This window comes from Arvicola amphibius, chromosome 5, assembly GCF_903992535.2.
Source record: "Arvicola amphibius chromosome 5, mArvAmp1.2, whole genome shotgun sequence".
Lineage (NCBI taxonomy): Eukaryota > Metazoa > Chordata > Mammalia > Rodentia > Cricetidae > Arvicola > Arvicola amphibius.
The window spans coordinates 156,255,576-156,280,440 of record NC_052051.1 but is presented as its reverse complement, the minus strand read 5'-3'; positions in this window follow the sequence as shown (position 1 = coordinate 156,280,440).

Sequence of the window (24,865 nt, the reverse complement as noted above, 5' to 3'; positions counted from 1 at the left end):
CCCAAGTCAGGGCCAGAGCCTCCACCCTTCTTGGGGACCTCAGCTGAGTCTCCCCTGCATCTCACACTTGATCAGGTGTTTATTCAGCCTGGCTGTCACACAGAGTGCATATCCAGCAGGCAGCAGGTTGTCCCTGACTGATGGGGGCCTCTCTGCTAGTACAAAGCAGTCAGCAGTGACCTTTGTAAGGCCAAGAGGTCCCTTCCCCCACAGCATGTCTTTCCTTCCCCTTGGTCGGGGCATTCAGTACCTATGTGGCTCTACTCATTTCCTTGACAGAATGTTAGCACTTGCAGGTGAATCTCAGACCCTCAGAGCCCGTGAAACCAACAGCTCTGACTCTGCTGACTAGAGGGCTGCCTACTGGTAACGAGGCCGGAAGAGCCCTCTGGCAGGTTCAGCAAGTCACCCACCCTTTGCACTAACCCAGAAAAACTCTCTCTCTCTCTCTCTCTCTCTCTCTCTCTCTCTCTCTCTCTCTCTCTCTCTCTCTCTCTCTCTCTCTCACACACACACACACACACACACACACACGGAGTCTTGTGTCATGACTTACCAAAAGACACCATTGTCATGCCGGTTAATGTCAAATAATGGCCACCGCCGACTGAAAGCACGTCTGGGGGATTCTGTACTGTGTACTGGATGGTCCTAGAGAAGTGACAGCTAAGGACAGTGTTGGGTCAGGGACACATCTGTCTAATGCCATCACTGGGGTCTGAGACTAAACAAAGCCCGCAACTGTTCACTAAGAGACTTGAACCACACACGGTTACACAGGGAGATGCAGGGAGATGCAGGGAAATGCAGGGTGGTGCAGGGAGATGCAGGGTGGTGCAGGGAGATGAGATGCAGGGAGATGCTTAGGCTCCTGGTGTGGAATGCTGCATCTACAAGGAAGTGTGAAGTCAATGTTTTCATAACCTCTTATAGCTCATTTGCATTCCACCTGAGCCAAGGGGAAGCATGCATTGCTCTAATGCAGCAAAGCACTGTAAAGCTAGGGAGTGACAGCTTAGGCTGCGGCTGTATGGCGGTCATCACAACCCTGCAGGGAATACCGGAGATGTGAAAAGGGCTGCGCTGCCCATTGGATGAGGCCCCTGCATTCACGCAGAAATCAGTTTCTAACCAAAGGAAAGACAAGAAATGACATGGTAAAGGAGGGTAGTCATTTCAAGTCCCAGAATGAAAACACTTCTCAGAGGTTAGCTTCATCTTCTGTCTACTGAGACAGAGTGCCTTGGCATGGAGTAGTAATAGCAAATACTAAGCTGAGGTGGTGGTGAAGCCAACGTTAGAAGACCCTTGGACAGGTCCATCTCCTGAGTCCTGGGAGTGGGGGTTTCCCCCAATCCCTACCCTGAGCAGAAATTCAGTTGTGAGATGAGAGATGTATCTTTACCCAACATGTTTAGCTCTGGTACGTGTATGTGTGCACATGTGTGTGTATGTGTGTGGCTTTGAATGAATTCTCTTGTGCATGTGTGTGGAGATATCTTTGTGGACTCTTATGTGGTTGTATGTGCATTTGTCTATGTGCATGTATGTATGTGTGTGTGCATTGTGTGCTTGTGTGTCTGTATATGTGCATGCATCTTCAAATCTTCTTTTGATTGTGTGATACTCTTGTCCCAGGGAACAACATATAGGCACAGGCCAGCTCAGTGCCTATATGTGTGTTCACACAGATAGACAGAAAGACACACACACACACACACACACACACACACACACACAGACCACAACTTTTGCCCTGGTGAGGACTGCTCTTCAAAGGCTTCTTGGTGCCTTTCTTCAGGGCCCTGAGATGCTTTTCCCAAGGAATGCATCTCCAGAGCTGGTGGCCATTTGAGTAGCCTCAGGACCACACTGGATCCAATTGGGCAGTGTTGGGGGCTCACGTTTTCCTTGCATCATGCAGCTAACCTGAAACTCAGAACAAGAAAAACTGCTCAAACTGCAAAATGATAGATTTCAAGTATTATGTTTTCCTTGTATTTCTGAATGAGCATTAAAACCCATCTCTGGGAACTGCTGAATAGCAAATGAACAAAAACCCCCATAACAGTCTTAATCCTTCTCCTTAATACGTGCACCAGAGGGTGCCGTGCTGTGGGTCTGCCCGGGAATATCAGCCATTCCCAAATACACTTAGGTTTCGTTTTCACAGAAAGCAAATATGCCTTACTGGAGATTTCGGCTTCCCTCTGGAAGAAAAAAAACCTGTGATACTGTTTTAAGCTGCAGCAGTGGTGGGGGGAGCGTGTGAAATATGTGATGTGGTGTTTTTACCAACTGTCTAAATAAAGGGTTAGTGAGTCACTGTGGAAAACAGAAGCCTTTATTTTCAGAGCAGCAGTTTAAGAGTGCCTTTTCTTCCTTTCCTCCCTTCCCTCTTTCCCTCCCTCCCTCCCTTTCCCTCCTCTCCCCTTCCCTTCCCTCCCTCATCTTCCCTCTCCTCCCTTCCCCTCCTTTTCCCTCCCTTCCCTTCCCTCCTTCCCTTTTCTTCTTTTCCCCTTCCTTCCTTCCATCTCCCCCCCCCTCTATTTCTAGTGTAAAATCTTCCCGTAGGTTTGTGGCTTAAACCTTGCCCATCTGCTAGATATTCCTGGCCTGAATTTACAGTAGATCTGAGATTTTATTTCTCAAAAATAATATGCCTTAAGAATCTGCTTGTGTGACCAGCAGCATTTATGAGATGAAAAGCATCATGTTCCTGATAGTCCCATTGCCTCACTCAGAGGGCATCTTTGCCCTCAGCCTCCACTTTTGACATTGGCCTACCATCCAGTCGCATGGACACTGGAAGCATACCCAAGAAGTCTGTGTCCTAACTGAGACCTCACGCTGCTCCCCAATCCTGTGGGAGGAGCCTGGAGTCTAGTCTTTTCAGGGTGACCTTGTTCACTGATGGACTCCCAGCAAGCAGGGAGCCCCGGGGATCCTCTGCAGACTGCTATTGCCTCAGGCAGAACACCTCCCAGCCTGAGGCTGGCCCTGATCCCTTTGTCTGTTACAAACCCTGGGTCTCTCCCTCCCTCCCTCTCTCCCTCCCTCTCCCTCCCCCCCTCCCTCCCTCTCTCTCTCTCTCTCTCTCTCTCACACACACACACACACACACACACACACTCTCTCTCAGTGTATGCCTTCCAATGGCTCCAGTCAGAATGTCACTCCCTCATTATGCTAAATTACAACCCCCTTTTTTTAATGAATTATAAACTTCAGAAATTATATCCAAGTATGAACCGTGAAGGCCCACATTGTTTTTCTATCTCCTGGCTTGGGGTTGGTTATTAATGAACTCATTCGCTTTGGTAAACACAAGTTTTTCTAACCACATCTATAAACATATTTAATGCACTTCCCCAAGCAAGGCAGCTCAGGGTCATAGTAATTGCAGCTTTACTGGGCCTTTGAATGAGAGCCAGCCCCTGAGGAAGTTTTGATATGGTGAGCTGATTAGCTGGGTTAAACACAAAGGCACAGTTTATAGGGGCTGTACATCGTGCTCCCTCACATCAGGTGAGTGGAGCCAGAATCCTCCGAGATGAACACCTTCATGCCTCTTACAGGTTACAAGTAGCAAAGAGAGACAAAGGTTGGGTTTTCACGAAGGCAATATTCTCCCATCTCCCACCTTGAGTATAGCTCAGGACTGTCTTGTTCTGCAGCCACTGTTCGCCGTTTCAGTGTGGAAATGATGATCACAGAGTACAGAGTGGGCCACTCCCAGCCCGCCCTTGCCAAGAGCCCTCAGAACCACTTCTGAAATGCCACAGGCCCCGCAGATCCTGCTGATTTGATTTTCTCTTGGAAGTGACTTGCTTGGGCTCTGTGCTGAGCCACCACCTGTCCTTCCCACACAGCACGAGGTGTCCACACCTAGCGCTGATCCTATGAGGGAAATGTATGGTCCTGTAGGGCTGGCGGGAGCCTGGCTGGACACACTTCCCTTCCACTGACAGCACAGTGTGTGTGAGTGTGACACACGCTCATCTGTTCTTTTTCACCCATTTAAATATAGAGATATTCATTTTTCAATTTTTTTGTTTGCTTGTTTTTTGCTCCAGAAAGGTTCATGCTCTTCTGTGTATTCCTTGTGTGTAGCTTTGTGAGACCCCCTGTGCCTACACTCATCAATTTCTGCTCTGAGGCTACCAGTGTCCCTGTGGTCAGTCTTTACCTGTGTGGCAGAGTCCACCTAGGGAGCGACCCCCTGTGGAATTGTTAGATGCATCCCTCTCCCCAAATGTGCCTTTCAAGGCCTTCAGTCTTTGACTCCCGTGTTCTTCTGTCTTCTGGTGTCTCACCCGCCCCCCCCCCCCCCCCCCCCCGCACTCACTGGGAAAGATGCAACCATCTTTCCCAAGTCCCCAGTCCCTTGTCAGCACACAGCCAACAGCATGTGGATGACGTTCTAATGCTCACATTGATTCCAAACCCTTACTCCTTGTATTTGGAAGGTCAGGGCATGATGTGGGATTCCCCTCTGTGTGCTGTGAATATCATTGGTTAATGAAGGAACTGCTCTGGGCCCGTAGCAGAGATATAGGGGAACAGAGCTAGGCAGGGAAAACTAAAATGAATGCTGTGAGAAAGAAGGGCGGAGTCAGAGAGAAGCCATAGAGTCACCACAGGAGATAGATGTGCTGAAACTTTGCTGGTAGACCATGACCTCATGGTGTTACATAGATTATGGGTTAGCCAATAAGAAGCTAGAGCTAATGGGCCAAGCAGTAGATTTAAATAATATAGTTTCTGTGTGATTATTTCGGGGTTGAGCAGCCGGGAACCAACAAGCGTCCTCTTCCTCCAACAAGGGCAGCTCTACCTGGACTGTCCAGATGCCCAAGGACAAAGTCCCTATTTAGAAGCTTCATGTGATGCCACCAGAGATCAACTCCTTATGAGTCCGTGTGCTTTTCCTGTCCATGTGGGGCTCTCAATGTAGGCCCACAAGTCCTCTAAGATGCTCTCCTGGAAGAAGCTGCAAAAAATGAAGAGTGGGCCTTCCTCTCAGACTCTCTTTGGGGTTAGAGGCTGAGAGCCTGGTATCAACCAGGACATACTAAGCTGAAGGCCACCAAAGGAGACCCATGCCCCAGAGGCCAGGCAGGAGATGTGTAAAAAGATTTCAAACTGTCTTTTGGGACATCCCAGTAAAGATAGTCACAGCCCCTAGAGGCACAATTATCTGGCCATTGTCGACCACATATAGAAAATTGGTGCTCAAGACCAGGGCTCCTATGGATGCGGGAAGGGATGAAGCCTGTTCCCAGGAGAGCCCCTGAGCTGTGCTGGTCCATGCAGGGCAGAGGCAGTGCCCGGGAGAGCCCCTGGGCTGTGCTGGTCCATGCAGGGCAGAGGCAGTGCCCGGGAGAGCCCCTGGGCTGTGCTGGTCCATGCAGGGCAGAGGCAGTGCCCGGGAGAGCCCCTGGGCTGTGCTGGTCTATGCAGGGCAGAGGCAGTGCCCGGGAGAGCCCCTGGGCTGTGCTGGTCTATGCAGGGCTCCTCCCGTAGATCCACGAGCGCGTCAGGAATGCAGGGCAGAGTAGGGCCTGCCACCCCCTGCCCTAGAGGCGGGCCATGTCATGTCCCACTCTGCTCCTAGGAGTCAATTTGGGCAGAGTTCAAGGGTCACCCAGTAGGTGTCAGATGTTTCTCAGGCCAGAGTGTCAGGACTTCTCCTTTGAGAGAGCTAAACCAGGCACTGAGTGTGCCACAAACAGTATGGGAGTGTGGGAATGTGGAGGTGTGTAAGAGTAGTAGGTGTGTGTGTGTGCATGCGTGCATGCGTGTGAAGTCATTTGAGTGAAGGTATACTGTATATGTGAAAATACTGTGCATAGGTGTGAATGTTTGTGGGTGTGTGTGTCTATGTGAGACTATCTCTGTGTGTTTGTCTGTTTGAGGATGTTGTTTGTAATCCTGTGGCTGTAAGTGTGTGTGTGACTGTGTCCATATGTGTTTTTGACTGTGTCTGAGGGTATATTTTGTGGATCTCTCTCTGTTTGGTGCACTGTATTAATGTGAATGTGTGTATTTATTTCTCTCAAGTGTGCCTCTGCATGTCTCTGTGTATTTTCTCATGTGTGTCCTTTGACAAAGCTGAGGGAAGCTAGCCACTCACCACCCCTTGTAGTCTCTTAGGGAGCGGTTGTTTTCCGTAATGATGAACACATCAGGCCAGGCCCTGTAGCTCAGGCCTGTAATCTCAACTACTCAGGAGGCGGAGACATGAAGATTCCAAGATCAAGATCTGCCTGAGAGACATTGCAAGTTTAAATATACCATGGGAACTAACGGACTGAGCCCCTAGGCTGTGGTTAGTGGTCGAGTGCTCATGCAGCTGTCACCAGCAAGGAAGGTTCTGCCTTCAATCCAGTTCTCCACTCTAGTGATACTTCGTGTTTTCACAAATAAAACTTGCCGGAAAATCAGAATGCAGAGCTAAGCCACTAGAGGTCAGGCAGTAGTGGCACACACCTTTAATTCCAGGATTCAAGAGACAGAGGCAGAGGGATCTCTGTTAGTTCAAGGCTACTCCTGGCTACAGAGCTCACATAGAGCTCACACAATGGTGATTCCAGCACTTGGGATCACACACCTTTAATCCCAGCACTCGGGAGGTAGAGACAGGAAGGAATATGGTTGGACAGAGAGAGGAATATAAGGCCAGAGGAGACAGGAGCTCAGTAGTCTGAGAATGTAGTCTGAGGACAGGACTACCCTTAGGTCTGAGGATTCAATAGAGGGAAAAGGTCTCTCTAGTGGCTAGCTGTACGGCTTCTCTAATCTCTTAGCTTTTACCCCCTAATATCTGACTCCAGTTTTCATTAAGAACAATTAGAATTCATGCTACACAGTACCACCAAGGGCAAAAAAGGACATGTTAAAACAAGCTCCTATCATTGGCTCTGTTTGATTTTCCTTGGGTAATAACTTTCTTTCTGGGACTGAAGAGAAGTGGTATTCTTACAAAAGACCCGAGCTGATTTCTGGCACTCACATCGGGCAGCTCACAACCACCTGCAGCTCCAGCTCGAAAGGATCCAACACCTTCTAACCTCCACATTCACACTCCCCTGCCCCACACATAAGTTTTTCAAAAATTTGTTTTCCTTCATGAGCCATTGGCATTTAGCTGACACCCAGCATATAGTCGACAACTCCCCTGACCCTTGTCTGGGAGGAGAGTATCAAGAATACAGCATTCATGGAAACAGTCTATCCAGCTATGCTTTCCTCGCTGTCTTCTAACGCATCCGCTTTCCTGGTTTCTCAGAGCTTCCTGGCCTCTGTATCCAGGGTGTCCATGGCTCCACCGTGTGGGCTCTACCCAGGCCTAGGCTCAGACTGCAGTTACCACCATCCTCTACAAGACATCAAAGGGATCCTCAGAGCCCAGGGAGGCCCAGCTGGCCTCATGCCCAACATTCAAGGCCGGCCGGAGGAGTCCCAGATTTGATTAGCCATAATGTGGTTGCTAGATGACACACGTTCGTCAGGCCCCAGATCAAGTCATAGAAGCTTATTTGAGGCCATCAGATAGGGAGTCCCAGTGGGGAGGCAGAAGAGAAAAGAACCATAAAGAAAATCTTGGGGGCCAAAACAACAGGAGTCCGTAGGGAGTGAGGAAGAAGATGGTGGAACTGAGAAAGAAGGCAAGGTCTTGAGAGGGCAGACTTCCCAAGAGGCCATGATCTGCTCTCCTTCTGAAGAGAAGACGAAAGAGCACCTGGAATGCTTGGGAAGCCCCCTGTGAAGTCATGAGCTGTGTGTCATTTGGCCATGGCCTCCAGGCCTTAGTAAGCATCACCGTTTGTCCTTCCACGGGTCTCTGCTGCTGCTCCAGAGGGCCAGCCTCGGCAGTCACAAATGCCAGTCCCTTAAAGGTATCCCCATCTGCTCACAAAATAAAGTATGTTTCATGGCTTTGGAAGACCTGAATTCAGCATCCAAACTCAGAAAACTTCTATTTAGTTTAGAGCTATTCATTCTAAAGAGACCCCATGAATTTGTCTGGTGTCTAAGGCAGTAGGTGGCAGGGGACACTTGCCTTTCAAGCCTCACCTTCCACATTGCCTTCTGGCTCTAAGCTGCTAAGAAAAGAAACACTCCTAAAGAGCTAATGCACACACATGGGTGTGCATGGATAATGCATGCTCCTGAACTCAGTACATGCATGTACTCGTGTCCCTGAACTCAGATTGAAGAAATATTTTCCAATAGAAGTCAAGCTTGCAGAAGGAATGCGTGCAGCTGCCGTGTGTGAAAGTATGACATTAATAATTAAGCCATGCGATCATTACCTCAGGATATTATTTCTTAAATATCTCTTGCAAAGGCAATATGATTACATATGAATGATATCAATTTTCTACCAACAAAAAAATCTGCAGAAATAGGAATTGAATTACAATGTCCAATTTGCTGTAAAGTTCACTGTATGGGAAGAAATTAATCAAAGCGACCACCACCCATTTTTATGAGGACATAAAATGATGTGAACTTCCATTTTTAATAAAGATGCATAGTACTTTTATGAAGACTGACTAATAACACTCTAATGGACTGAAAAGCTACCGATACACTAAGAATAAAAATTTTGAGCCGTGTATTTACGGAGCCGTTTTGTGTAAGGAGGTATTCTTCTCTAGTCTGTCTGAGATCATCCCAAAGAAGGACCTAAGTGCAAGCATGGGATAAGTGTTGTGCAAATTGATCTTCAAGTCGTGGGAATGCTCACAGAGCATAGGTGTTTGGAGAATAGTGTTCATGCTTCATCAACCCCAACGTGAGTGGGCACCTGAGAAAGCTGCACTCCTCCTATCCATACCTTCCCCCCTCCAACTCCAGAGCAGAAACAGCCCACCAGGAATTTTCCTGGAGTGGGGTCCTGGAACAGGAACTCCTGGGGGAAGAAGAGAATGGCAGCTTATATCTGGTGGCAACCGGATGTGGGTCAGTCTCTCCCCAGCTCCAGGTGAGATGCCTCATCTTTGTCCTCATCCCCAGGATTCGGGTAGGATGCTCACTCCAGCTTTGTCTGTGCCTTTGTTTTGCTTTGTTATGACAGTACTACAGATTGGGCCATTTATAAGGAGAACATTACTTGCTCTGAAGACTGGAAAACCCAAGGTCAGAGTCTCTTCAGATCTGGTGTCCAGTGAGGGATGGTTTTTCCTATCAAGATGGTGCCTTAGGTGCAGCAATCCCCTGCAAGGGATGATGTGTCCTCCCATGTCAGAAAACAGAGGGCAAAGGACCCAACTCCCTGTCTCAGGCTCCTTTTCAACAAAGTCAGTCCATCTATAGCAAAGGTGAAAGCATCCTCATTGGTCCGCCTTCTCCATTACCACTGGTAACTGAGTTTTTGATATGTACATTCAAGGGTTGTTCAGATCATAGCAAATGGCCATGCAGATATTTCTATGAAATGCGAAGAACACCACCAGTTAGTAACTTTACAGAAACAGCTCGCCTTGTTTCCCCATTAATTCTGAGGTGTCTTCAGGATCAGAATGTGACAAAATCCATCTTCTCAGTGGGTGCTCACCTCACCAGAGGAAGAGTGCCATGCACCAAGGACTCTATGTATGAAGCTCAAAAAATCTCTAGGAATAGCATTAAGGGAATGCTCCACACCGTGTGTGTGTGTGTGGTGCGTGTGTGTGTGGTGTGGTGTGCATGAGCATGTACACAAGTATGTGTAGAAGCGAGAGGCTAACACTGGGTGTCACTAGGTCTCTCATGGAGCCTGAAGCTCACCAATGTAACTAGTCTGTATGGCCACTAAACTCCCAGGATCCTCCTGTGTCTCTTCCCAACACTAAGATGCAGACATCCACCAGCCCATGATGATTTCCCCCTGTGGTTGTGGAAGTTGGAATTCATGACCTCACATTTGCACACACGCTTTTTCTTACTGTGCCATCACATTGAAATAGCCATTTCTTAATGTGTATATGGACACAGATTTGCTATATATAAACAGATAATATATAACATACATGATATATATATACGTGCATGCAAGTATATTGCTATTTTCAGAATAAAACTCCACATTTATAAAATATTGGAAATATGGAAAAGTATGCAAAGCTAACAACCATCCGCATTCTCCCTTTCAGAAATAACACACAGCATTTGGTGTCGGTCATTCACATCCACCCATTCATGTGTTCATGAAGACACACACACACATGATTGTTATGAAACACCCTCACCCATTTATTACCTTTTGCATTTAATTTTCAATGGCTAACTCATATTCATGGTTCAAAACCCAGAGAGTGGAAAGTAGTTTTGTCCCTAACGTTTTGGCATAAGCATTTTCCAGGCCGTTAACATTTCATAAATGTGTTTTTTAATGGCCCCAACATGTAGCTGGTGCAGACGCACCTGATTTACTCTGCCATCCTCTGCGCACAGGTGCTCAGGCGGCTTCCAGCTCTTCACATTTGTAACAACTTAGGCCATGTGACTGGCTTTCCTCCTCTTGGGTTATGGTGTAGAGGCCTACCAGGGGATCTGCCTCTCCCCACTGCCCTGCCCAATCTGAACACGAAGGGTCTCTCTTTCTGGTTCTCTGGTCCCAGGACCCTGGCATTTTCTGGTTCCCATTACCACGTCATTAGCAGACACTAGCTGGGTTTGGAGTGGATTGGCAGCTTCCATCCTGGGGGTGGGTTACCCATTCTGCCAGCCACGCTTGGGAAGTTCCAGGGTTAAATGGCATGCTGAGGGACCAACAGATAATCTGATCTAACCCTATTCTAGATAGGGAAAGTGAGCCCCTGGGGAGCTGAGAGACTTCCTGGAGGCTGCATCACTAAGCAAGCTGTGGCAGCGACAGCAGGACTGATGGGGTCATCAGGACCATGATGGGGTCATCACAGGCCTCGCTGCCTGTGGGACTGCCTGCTGCACTCTGCCATGCAGGATCTTGCACGACCATTTTCACACCTCTGCCCTCTTCCCACGCAGACCTGCCGCCTGCACGTCTCTGGCTCCATCCTGGTCCCGCTCACCCCTAAGCCTTTCCCCAGTGTGTCCCCAAGCATCCCTTTCACTGACTCTCCTTCCCATCCTCCCACCCCTGCGTCTGGCTCCGGCTCTCCCTGCATCTGCCTCTCTAAACTTTTCCTCTTCCTGATTCTGTGTCTCTGTGACTTTCTATGTCGCCGTCTTTTTTACTCTGCCCCCGCCCCCATCTCGCACATTTTCTCTGTCTCGGGCTGCAGATTTCCTCTGCCTGATTTGTGCTCCACACCATCCCTACCTGCTAAAATACCCCTCATTCTTCACCTTCAAGTCTCCGCTCAAATGTCTCACCCTCTGGGAAATCTTCCCTAACCTTTCCAAACAGAGGGACAGGTTGTCCCAGTGGGGCCCCGGAGACTCGGCTTGGAGGTCTGTTACCACACGCGCCACACCTCAGCTTTTGCTTTCTGTGCTGGGTGAATCTGGGGACGGACGGGTAACAGACATCAGGGCCAGACTGGCCAGGGTGCACTTCCACGAAGTGGACTCTTAAGGTGGCCTTGTCACAAGTGCGCAGGAGCTGAGGCACCACCACAACAGGAAGGGACCTTTCGCTGCTGGTCTGCCCTGCTGCTGGTGTGAAATTAGCTTGGCATCAGGCACTGCGCTCCCAGGCAGAGCTTCACCATGGGACACCGCGAGCAGAGCCCCTCAGGATCTCGTTTCACTCTTCTGTAAAATGGAGCCAGGGCCTATGGAGCTGTAGTCTAAAAAGGATTTTTGTAATCACCAGGTTCCAAATAAGGGTCAGCAAGCTGCTCATAGCCAACGTTACTGTCAATCTTATTACATCATTCTTGTGGAAGCTTAATGACTCCCCCCACCCAAATGTCCACACCTCACTGCCCAGAGCCTGTGCCTGTGACTGATACAGCATTAAAGAGCCTTGCAAATGGGTTCAGGGTGGTGCTGGTACAATCACTAAGATCTGGGGAGAATGCAGACTCCAGAAGCAGAAGTTGAGGCCTAGAATGAGGTGCTATACACCATCTGTGAGGATAGAAGGGGGAGCCATGGGTCCAGGATGCAGGCAGCTGCATTGGAGTCTTCAGAAGACACACTGCACTGCAAGCTCACGTCAGCATTCTGGCATCCATAGTGAGCTAACAGGCCTGTGTCGGTATCAGCTGGGTCCGAGATGTGTTGCAGCAGGTGGCAGACACTCAGACCATTTTCCTAGGTGACTGTCTTAACGGAGCTGAGGACACAGATCAGTGTAAGTGGTTAAAGAGCCTTGCTCTGCAAGTACAAGGACCTGAGTTTTATATTCCAGAACCTATATAAAAACAGCCAGGCATGATGGCATTTGTAATACCAGAGCAGGAGAGGCAAGATAGGTGCATCCCTGGAGCTTGATGGCCATGCAACCTAGTCTGCGTGATGAGTCTCAGAGCAATGGGTGGTTCCTAAGGACTACACCTGAGGTTGTTCTCTGACATACACTCACATACACAGGTATATGTAATTATCCAGACACACACATACACACAGAGGTGCATGTCACCCAAACACACAGACAGATGCATATAACTACATTTATACATGCACACACATACTCACACAGGAGCATGTAACTACACACACATATTCACACTCACACTTGGGAGCATGTAACCACACACACACACACACACACACACACACACACACTCACAGGAGCATATAATTATACACACACACACACTCATAGGAGCATATAATTATACACACACACACACACACTCACACACACTCACAGGAGCATATAATTACACACACACACACACACACACACACACACACACAGGACACTACTGGTTTTCCATTACTGATGCAAATTCCACTTCCCTCACTACAGCATCTAGAGTATCCTGTATCTAAAAGAGCCGCCCTTTCCCAGTCAGGCTATCATTGCCGTGGGAACTTTGACCTCCCAAGCTCCTTGATAATGGAGAAAGTACTTGAAACGAGTCCATCAGAAATCCAGATGCACGCAGCTGAGACGCTCCACTGTCTGCACGGTTCATTTCAGCCAGAAGTAAATGGTCACTCTTATGGCTTTAGGCCCTCCTGAGCCTTCTGAACTGGGGCTTCCTTAGTGGGTAGGACCACGGGGCCCTTCATTTCACGCTGCACCCTAGGTAGTCTAGACACCTCTTCTGGGCCCCGTGGAACACATCTCCTGCCCTGGTGGTAGCCTCAGTGTGGACAAGTTCACATGGAGGTTGGCTCTCACCGCTTCCCTGAGTTCTCACCCCTAGTGGTCCAGGCTGTGCTCTTCATAGACCTCACAGAACCAGGCACACACAGCTGATCAGACCAGAGGACTTCTGGTTCAGACAGATCAGTGAGTTGCTGGGTAGTGTGTGGCTATGGTGGGGCACAGAAAACACTCATCCAAGTCAGCCTGTGCCCACTGGTGTTTCTTTATGAGCCAGGCAGGGAAGAAGGCTGTAGTGCCATGGCCCAGGGCTTGATCTTGTGGTCTGTAGCCAGAGGATGAGCACAGTCCAGCTCCCTCTTTGCGAGACCTACTGGGATTTTCCACAAGCCTGCATTACTTCCGTAATATTAATTTTTGAAATAAAATCTTTCTTTTAAATGATGGAGTAAAACCCAGGCTTTAGATGACCTGTCAGCGATGACCCATTCTTTAAAAAAAAAATCACTTTAATTCCTAAGCCCGTACACCCACAAGCTACTCAATTTCTTCCCACACAGGAGACAATGGGTTTAAAAGCTAACTGCCGTGCTGTAAGTGATTTAAATTAATGATTGATTCTCTTAGAGACAGTGTGGGATCTATCACTGGCATGATAAGCGGCCCGGAGTCCTCTATCTGCATATAGCTGTGCAGGGCAGCAATCTCTGGTGGTGAATATGGAAAAAATCAATTTCCTCTCGTTTCCAGCTATCTTTCCAGCCTGAGATATATCTGGCTTGTTTTTCAGACATGGCTGCAAATAATTCAACACCCTTCATGGGGAGGTCCACTGAGGGAGGTCTACCTGTTGGCATATTGGCACCGACTCTCATGTCTGAACTACATCCCTTCCCCAAATGGCAGCCGCCTGCCCCCCTGGGAGCCACTGGGTTGGAATCTGGTGAATGTGGTGGTAATTACCCATGGTTTCTGCCACAACAATTGTGTTTTTCATGAAAACTCCTCTTCGCCAGCAGACTATTTTGCTCGCCGCTCTTCCAGCCCTTCTGGCGGTGGAGAGCTCTGCTTCCCCCCTTCTCAGGATGCTCCTGTGGAGGCAGCACTCCCACCGGGCGATGGCTGCTGTTCCTTTGAGCCATTTTGGCTAGGTCCACAGCACAGCTTTTATTAAATTATCCCTTTCTTTTTCATATTTTTAAGCCTGTGTGTGTGTGTGTGTGTGTGTGTGTGTGTGTGTGTGAAGCCTTATGCTTAGTGCAGAAATGAGCAAAACCTCATCAGTGCTTGGTGGCTTAAGAAATACATTCACAGCTGTGTTGTCCAAAGCCCCCTGCCTTCCTTCCTCATCCCTTTTCCGGACTGCCAAGGCCATATTGTTCAAGTCTTGAAAGATGGGACCTTGCAGGGGATAAAGGACAACATAGGGAAAGAATTGGACCACCTCCTCTATTGCCCTCTGACCTTCCTGTGGGCTTTTTCAGCAAGACAAGGCTGACCCCTTGTCCTAAGAGTGAACAGGAAATCGAGATCCAAGACTAGAGCTAGTATAGATAGCATAGCATAGATCCAAGGCTTAGCTAGTATAATGCTCACCTGAAAAGCAAGAGGACATGTATTTGATCCCTAGAACATATAAGAAAAACAAAACAAACAACAATGGGGAACCATGGTACTAGTGTGGGGGAGGCAGGGATAGCTGGGTTTTGCTGGACAGCCAACTTAGCCTACTACCAAGTAGACCCCAGGCCAATGAGAGGCCATCTCAAATAACAAGGTGGATGGGGAGTAAGGGGAAGAAGCTGAACCTGCCCTTCAGTACCACCTGTACAAGAACACCTAAGTATGTGCACAGGCACATACATGCACGCATGGTTTATCAGGAATACCTAAGTACGTGCACAGGCACATACATGTACACATAGGTTAGCAGAAATACCGAAGTATGTGCACAGGCACATACATGCACTCATGGTTTAGCAGGAATACCTAAGTACATACATGTATGCATGGTTTAGCAGGAATACCTAAGTACATGCACAGGCACATACATGCACACATAGGTTAGCAGAAATACCTAATTACATGCACAGACATATACAAGCACACATGGTTTAGCAGGAACACCTAAATACATGCACAGGCACATACATACACACAGGGGTTAGCAAGAATACCTAAGTATGTGCACAGGCACATACAAACACCCATGGTTTACCAGGAATACCTAAGTGCATGCACAGGCACATACATGCACACATGGGTTAGACTCCACCATGCTTGAGAAAGAGGTCTTAGTATGGGTGGTTCCAAGCTGTAGTGAGCCCAGGTGCATCATGGGGTTTGACAGACACGTGGGTCTGCACATGGTGAGGGAGGTAAAAAAGCAGTCAGAGGCAGAAGAGGAGCTGCAGATGGCAAGGGTGCTGCTAGAGCTCCACTGCCAAGCTGTCCTGACGTGTAGGGAGGGTGTGGGTCCTGGAGGGATCTGACTGCTTTCCCAGAATACTCTGGGTGCCAGAATCCCATTGTCATTATCCCCTGAAAGTGGAGAGAAAGGGGAACCAAGGTTGCCTTAATCATACATTACATTTTTAAATGAGTTACACAAACACAATACCTTAAGAGCAGAAATATACATCAATAGACCAAGATCCACACCAATGCAAATCTCTATAGCATATCCCCCTTTAAATGTAAACAAACATTTATAAACAATCATTTAGGGAATTTGGGTATAGTTCTCTCCAAACTACTTCCTGCTTTTTGTTGCACAAAGTAATTTTTTGGAGGTGTTTACAGCAATCTTTCAGAGGGTCTTGATCTGTCAAACCATATTAGTCTGGAAGCAAGCCACAGCTCTCATCCTTTGTGGAAGCAAAAGAAGAACCTCTTTTCCAAAGCAACATATTCTTAGACTCAAATTCTGAAGTCAAGATAGCTTTAAAGTATATATGTTGGGTACTTAGCTCCTTCACAGTCAAAAATTTCAAAGAAAACATAATAATATACATAATCCAGTCTCTGTCTGTATATTCCATCTTTACATGGCTTGTTTTTACTTTATTACTTTTTGGCTATCTGTGCTCTGTAACTCTATACTCTTTTTCTTCTCTCTCCCAAGGCTACGTATATTTATCCAATACTGTGACTTATTTAGAGGTCTTTTTTTAAAATCTGAATCTGTCTTTATTGTGTATCTGTAATTAATTTTTGCTTCTTAAAATGCTAAGCTCTTCTTATAAACTTAAGAGAAACCATTGCTAGGGGAAATATGGCACTGCCTACTTGCCCACCCAGTCCAGCATGGCAGAGCTGTTTGATGCCTCTGAAAGCCATGCAATCGCCCCATTTTTAAGTATACAGAGGGTCTATGTTGTCACTAAGCAAGTTGTAGCACTCTATTCACAAACCCCACTTAAATGGTCCATAGCCAGACCTCCTGAGAAAGAGTTAGAGTTTGTGCTGGCAGAACAACGCAGAAAGCTGCAGGTTATTTTCCCGCTACCTCTATTAAAGGAGCTGCTGTACACAGCCAGCCAAAAAAATGTGGCTAAACTTTGTTTTTCTGTTTCTAGAATTCCTTTTCAAGCTTTCTAAGGTTTTACATGGATTTAGTTGGCCACATTGGCACACCAATTTGTTGTAAAGAGGCCACGTGTTGGTTCCTGGCTGCTCAGCCCCAAAATAATCACACAGAAACTATATTATTTAAATCACTGCTTGGCCCATTAGCTCTAGCTTCTTTTGGCTAACTCTTACATATTAATTTAATCCATCTCCATTAATCTGTGTATCACCACATGGCAGTGGCTTACCAGGTAAATGAATACGCTGCTGGGATGTGTTGAACACATGAAGGTAAGGGAGATAACTGCAGAATTTCAAACTGCCAGAGGCCTTACAAATATATTAATCCAAACTTACAACTTAAAAACCACTAAACAGTCATGTCATGTGACTGAGTGTGTGTGTGTTCATGAACATCTGATACATAGTTTTTTCTTTTGTTTCTTATGTCAGGGCCTCAAGTTGCCCAAGCTAGTCTTGAACTCACAATTTAGCTGAAGAAATCTTGAATCCTCTTGAACCCCTCACCCTCCAGCCTCTACCTCCTGTGTGCTGGTATTACAGGCTTTCCCTACCACACGTGGCTTAACATGTGTTTTTCATGTGGCGATTTGGTACTTTACTGTAAGTGATAGCTTTGATTTTTTTTAAATTTTGTATTGGTATTAATTATAGATAGAAATGAAATTGACATTTTATATATTTATCCTGTATCTAGTGGCTTTGCTATAGTCTCTGCATATTCTGAGAGTTTATCTGTATGATTCCTTTAGACTTCTTTTACATTATATTCTAGTTGTCTATGAAAATTGCAGTAAGGGAATTCTAGGTTGGCAGTTAGGCTTTTTATTTAGCACTTTAAAGATGGTAATTAATTCCTTGTTTTCTGGATTCCATAATTTTTGTTGAAGAAGCAACTGTCAGTGATAGTTTTGCAACTTTGAACGTAAAGCACCTTCTAAATCTGCTTTAATGTGTTTTCTCTGCCTCTGGTTTCTAACCATGAGTACCCTGCAAAGGTTTCTGGGGTGTGTCTGATATATACAGATGTGTGCCTTCCATTAGTCTCTGAGGTGTGTCTTGTGTCTGGTATATACAGATGTGTGCCTCCCATCAGTCTCTGAGGCATGTCAGATGTACACCTTCCTAACTAAGACAGACATTGGTACCAGGAGTCGGGTTTTGCTGTGATAGGCCTGATGATGCTTTTGTTTGGAGGAATGTAGTCTTTGGATTAGGAAAGCAGTAAAGTGCTTTAAGTGGGGTTTAATGAGACATCCTAGTCAGAATATAGAAAACAGTGCTGCTAGGGGTTCAAGAGATTTCAGAGAAGAAGAATATTGGTATGTGGCCTAGAGACTGTTCTTGTGATATTTTGACGAAGAATGTGGCTGCTTTTTGCCCTCATTGAGAAAAATCCACCTGAGTATAAATTGAAGAGTTTTGGATTAATTTGCATTTGCAAAGGAGATTTCAAAACAGCCTAGATTGTGTCATGTGGTTATTAGTGGCCATGCTTATACCAATGTATAATGAAAAGGAGCAAGTTGAGAAAGGAAAGTTATCACATGCATAATTTGAGAAGAAAGGGGCACCAGGAAGTGGAATGGAGCTAAATCCTGTGTCTTGAGGAGATAAACAGATTAAAGAAAATCCCGATGTTAAATGGAATAAAGGGAGTGGTGAACTGAGGGCAAAATTCTACCCAGCTAATCTTCCAATTTGTGAAAATAGATTAAACAAAAGCTCAGAGCCAGGTGTGGTGGTGTACGCCTTTAATTCCAGCACTCCAGAGGCAGAAGCAGGCAAATCTCTGAGCTCAAGAACAGCCTGGTCTACAGATGAAGTTCCAGAGCAGCCAAGCTTAGGTAGTGAAGGAAATCACTGAAAAGAGAAGGCTAATGATGATGCAGCTGAACGAGAAGGCCATGTTCCAGCCCCAGCAAGCAGCAGAGCTTGGCAGCTATGACCATGTGGTTTTGGCTTTAGAGTCAAGGCTACAAAAAAGAGGTTACGGAATCTCCCTCTATGGCTAAGGAAAGCCTCTAATGTCAGCTGTGTGTCACAGGTGTCCCTACATGGGAGGCCAAGAAAGGCCATGGTGTAAAGTTGTAAAGGTGAAGCCTCGGTTGCCTTGGAGACCCCCAAGATGTTGGAAATGCCAGAGCTGTGGGAATCCCTGTTGAGGGAAGCTGCTAACAAGGAGTAGAACCAGTCCAAGGGAAAGAAGTGTGTTACAGTCAACAAAGCCAAAGGGATCTGGAGAGCCGAAGAGCATTTTGACATGAGACATGGAGATGCAGAGTTTGGAGTTTGTCCATTTGGATTTTGGTCTCGCTGTGGTCCAGTATTTCCTCAGTAGGTACCCTTTCCTCCAATTTGGGATGGTAAAGTATTGTATATACTGTGCCATTGTATGTTGGAAGTATGTGATCTTCTTTTTCATTTTGATTTACAGGGGTTAGAGTATGCTATCACCCTGCACAAAACTCAAGTCCAAGTGGATCAAAGACCTACACAGAAATCCAGATACACTGAACCTGATAGAAGAGAAAGAGAGAAATGGCCTTTTACACATTGGCACAGGAGACATCTTCCTGAATAGAACACCAGTAGCACAGACACTGAGTTAGACAATTAATAAGTAGGGCCTCCTGAAACTGAGAAACTTCTGTAAGGCAAAGGACACTGCCAATAAGCCAAAATTGCAGCCTATAGAATAGGAATAGATCTTCACAAACCCCACATCTGACAGAGTGCTGATCTCCAAAATATATAAAGAGCTCAAGAAATAAAAATACCAAATAATCCAATTTAAAAATGGGGTACAGATTTAAACAGAGAATTCTCAACATAAGAATCTCAAATAGCCAAGAAACACTTAAAGAATTATTCAGATCCTTAGCCATCAGGAAAATGCAAATCAAAATAGCTCTGAGATACTATCTTACACCTGTCAGAATGACTAAGATCAAAAATGCTAATGGCAACCTACGTTGGAGAGGATGTGGGGTAAAGGGAACACTACTCCACTGCTGGTGGAAATGTAAACTTTGTAAACCAGTGTGGTGGTTTCTCAGAAAATTGGGAATCAATCTATTTTAAGACCCAGCTATACCAATCTTGGGCATATACCGAATCGATGCTCAATCATACCACAAGGACACTTGCTCAACTATGTTCATAGCAGCATTATCAGTAATAGCCAGAACCTGGAAACATCATAGATGCCCCTCAACTGAAGAATGGATAAAGAAAATATGTGCATTTACACAATGGAGTATTACTGCACTGTAAAATACAATTAACTCATGAAATTTGCAGGTAAATGGATAGAACTAGAAAAAAAATCATCCTGAGTGAGGTAACCCAGACCCAGAAAGACAGGCATGGTATGTACTCACTCATAAGTGGATATCAGATGTAAAGCAAGGGATAACCTGGCTACAATCCGTAGTCTCAGAGAAGCTAGATAATAATGAGGACCCTAAGGGGTACACATGGGTTTCCCTGGGAAGGGAAAATAGATGAGATCTCCTGGGTACACTGGGAGTGGCAGACATGAAGGAGAGTGGATGGGAGAATGGGAACATGAGGAATTTGATTGTCAAGTTGGGGGCAGCAAAGAGGGGGAGAGTAATGAAAGAGATATCTTGATAGAGGGACCATTTTGGGTTTAAGGAGAAACCTGGTTCCAAAGAAACTCCCAAGGATCCACAACATGACCCTAGCTAAGACTCCTAGCAATAGAGAAGAGGGTGCCTGAACTGGCCTTCTCCTATAATCAGATTGGTGACTACCCTAATTGTCATCAGAGAGCCTTCATCCTGTAATTTATAGAAGTAGATGTAAAGATCCATAGCCAACCCCTGGGTTGAACTCCGGGAATCCAGTTCAAGAGAGGAAAGGGGGATTGTGTGAGAAAGGGGGTCAAGGTCCTGACTGGGAAAACCACAGACACCTGACCTGAGCTCATGGCATCTGGACGGACTGCTAGGGAACCTGCATGGGACTGACCTCAGCCCTCTGCATATGGGCGACAGTTGTGTAGCTTAGTCTGTTTGTGCGCCCCTAGCAGTGGGATCAGCATGAGCTGGATCTTTGGAACCTATTTTCTGTGCTAGGATACCTTGTTCAGTCTTGGTGCAGGGGGAAGGGTTTAGTTCTGCCTCAACCTGACATCTCATGCTTTGTTGACTCTCACGGGAAGCCTGAAAGGGTTCTGAAAGGAGACAGAGGAGGAGTGGGTAGAAGGGAGTAGACAGGAGGTGAGGGGAGGGAACAGGAAGTGGGGAGAGAAACTGTGGATGTTATGTAAAATAAATGAAAAAATAAGGGAAAAAGGAAAGAAAGAGATTGGCATGAATTTCAGAAGAGACTTTGGGCTTTAAAAGAAGTGTGATACCTTTAGAGACTATGGTGACTTTGAGGTTAGACTAAATGCATTGAGCATTATGATGTAGCTATAAGCCTATGGGGGCCAGGGAGTGAGATATGGTAGTTAGAATGCTTAGAACCCATAGGTTCATAAATAGTTCGGATTAGGAGATATGGCCTTGCTGGAGTAGGTGGCTTTGTTGGAGGAATTGGGTTATTGGCGTGGGCTTTGAGGTCTCAGAAGAGCAATCCAGGACTAGCGGCTCAGTCACTTTCTGCTGCCTGTGGATCCAGAGTTTAACTCTCAGCTACCTCTCCAGCACCATGTCTGCCTGCATGCTGCCTTGCTTCCTGCCATGATGATGGACTAAAGCCAGCCCCAACTAAATGTTTTCCTTTATAAGAGTTACCATGGTCATGGTGTCTCTTCACAGCAATAGAAACCCCAATTTAGACAACTAGGTTATCAATAGTTATAAGGAGATTGATTATAGAGTACCTCGTGCATATTATTGTTTGGACATCCTTCATCTATCCTGAGACAATGCAAGCAATTAGCAGTGCCCCTGACTTTTAATTAGTAATCAACAAGTATTGACTATCATTTTGATTTCTAAATATTCACAATGCCTTCCTATTCCACATACTTACTTTGCTTCTATAATCTCTATCCAGAGAGATAACCTCAATGTCATACTTGATACCTTTCAGTATCCCACCCCTAAATTAAAATCAGCAATTTAAAGAATCCTTATCAATATCCTGGATTAATCATTTTCCCTCTGGTCTCCTTGAGCCTTATATTGACATTTCAGAGAAGGGACTGGGCTGCCTATTTACCATAAGTTATTAAGTACTGCTTGCTCTCTTTTCTGAGAACACATGCCCAGGACTCCATTACCTCATCCCTAGTCAACATAAAATAGGTACCAGAGAAACAGAGGGCATTTTGAGAATAAGCGGATGGACCTCAGTCCCTAAAACAAGATGGAACTCTTAGATTAGGCAGTATATTATCTTGATATGACATTGCTCTCAGGACAGCTCAGACTCCATGTGAATGACAGGAAACAGCACATCACAGGCAGGACCAAGTGTTTGTCCATTTGTCTGTCTCAGAGGTTGGACCCGAGGCTCTGCTCTGGGTGTTGAGGGACATGACGCTTGACTGACCAACATGGATACTGAGTTTGTTTACATTCTATCCAAGGAGACTAACAACAGGCAAGATGCACTGTCCTGTGTGCACATTTGGATGCTGATAGAGGTGAAGATGGGATCTCACGGGGAAAAGACCCCGGAAGCAGCTGGGTAGCTGCATATGTGAGAGAAGAGACAACACAGATATCAGGCTAGAGACCCTGTGCCATCGTCTTTGCCACTCTGTGTAGGGACACTTCAGTCTGGCCTAGTATGAGAGGTACACCTGAGAATTGGGGGCACTGCTTCTCAGGGCCCGCTCACCACCGCTGCGTGTCCCAGGTCCCAGAATGGTGTGGTCAGAGCACAGTGAGGGATTAAACCATGCAGACTCCTGAAGGTCGTTTGTGGAAAAAGAAGATGATGTAATGTGTCCGCATCCTAACCCTAGAAGCCATGGCGTGACAATAGGAACAAGGATATTGCTGGTATCCATAGGTCTTTGATTCTCTATGGTCCCAATGGTGATTAAAGAAGAAGCAAGAAAGACAGAGGGACTAGGAATGGGAGTGCTGTGGGGTCATAAGCCAAAGAAAGACAGTGATGGCAGTGAAACGGGAGCTCCTCACACCTCGGAGGACTCCTCGAAGTTAGCTCCATGAGGCTGTGTGGGACTTCTAACCTCCATAGCCATATGATGTTGAAACTGTGTTGTGTAAGCGCCTCCATCAGTGGTTCTCACTTACAAAATCAACCAAAGAATACAACGCCGCAACAATTTAGGCTTTCTCTGGAGACAGGTGGAAGGCCTCGGAGGAGTCTGAGAGAGAACAATCTGGCATTCATGAACAAGGTACACTGCTTGTCTGAGGGAGAGTAAGGTGTTAGAAAGAGAAAGGGAGAGAGCAAGGGTAGGACTGTGGTCTCGAGAGACAGCTAGCAACAGTCCGTGCAGAAGGACAACATGGGACTGATAATTCACTGGCTGGGGATGCATTAGGAGTCCCCACAAGGCCAGCAGCAAGACTTGCCTGAGCAGGAACAGAGCTGGTCACAGCTGAAGAGAGAGGGTGGCAGACACTGAGTCTAAGTGGGTTCCCAGGGAGACAGTTCGCGTCTAAAGCTGGGAAGGACAGAGAAGGAAGGCCTACCTATAGGGGTTGGATGCATCTGTGTAGATGGGCCAAGGATCAGCAGGATGCTTTGGGTTCCTCAGCTTTGCCACACCAGAAAGCCCTAGATCTTCAGATTGGCAGTCCGTGCTGAGGCCACACAGTTTATGACACCTGGGATCGTCAGAGTGAGGCTGGCTTTGCCCTGGATGGTGCTGAGTCAGGCTATAAATTTCACAGATTCATTAATTATCTGCCAGAAAGATAAAGATTCATTAATTAAATGTACAGGTTGCACGAGGTTGGAGGCATTGTGAAGCCAGATGCAGGGACAAGCAATCATTCACAGAGCTGCAAACATGGACAAGAGATGCCATGAGGCTGGTGTGCAAAACCCCAGGAGGACTCAGCGGGAGGATGTTAATTCATGGCATTGGAATCCAATAGGCAGTAATAGCTAGCAAAGTACAGTGTTAGAGCCACCAATGGGTATCTGGACAACAGATTAATTATAATTCTACTGAGCTTTGGGAAAGGGGTCTATCATGTTTTTGCCCAAAATTATTGGTCTTACTGAGAACTAATACCCTCACACCACCTCTCCCCCATGCTTGCATGCCTGCAGGGACACACATGTGCACACACACACACACACACACGTGCACACACACACACACACACACACACACACACACACACACACACACACACACATTATCACTTTCCTATGTCCCGGGTGGCTCCACAGAGCCTCCAATGAGTCTTCCACTTGTTCCTATTGCCACGCCATGGCTTCTAGGGTTAGGATGTGGACACATTACAAGGCCGTCATCTTCTTTTCCATAAACGACCTTCAGGAGTCTGCATGGTTTATCCCTCGCTGTGCTCTGACCACACCATTCCGGGACCTGGGACACGAGCGGTGGTGAGCGGGCCCTGAGATCTGGCTGATGGTTCTGGACAGCTGGGCTGAGGCCGATGGGTAAAGTGTAGCCACACAACTGGGCTTTGTCACACAAGCAGTGAGAAACACATCGGTGCTATTAGACCAGTTTACAAGATCACCTAAGACATCAGGGGGCACAGCATCTGAACTGAAGGCTGTCATGAGTGGGAGGGGGCTGGGGTGGTCCAGGCACAGAAGGCCGGATTAATATTCAAGGATGCTAAAAAAAATGAGGTTGAGAAAAGTCTGATGATGTTTGAGGACAACCACAGGCAGGGTCAGTAAGATGGGGTTGGGGGAGATGCTACAGACCTTTAAAAACATTTTAGTACAGTTTTTATTTGTTTGGTTGTGTGCATGTGCATACGCGCGTGCATGTGTGTATATATGTGTGTGTGTTTTCATGCACATGCCACAATTCATGTATGGAGGCCAGAGAATGGTCCAGGGGACTGGTTTTTGCACTCTACAGTATGGGTCCTAAGAATCAAACACAGGTCATCGGGCTTGGTTGCGATTACCGTT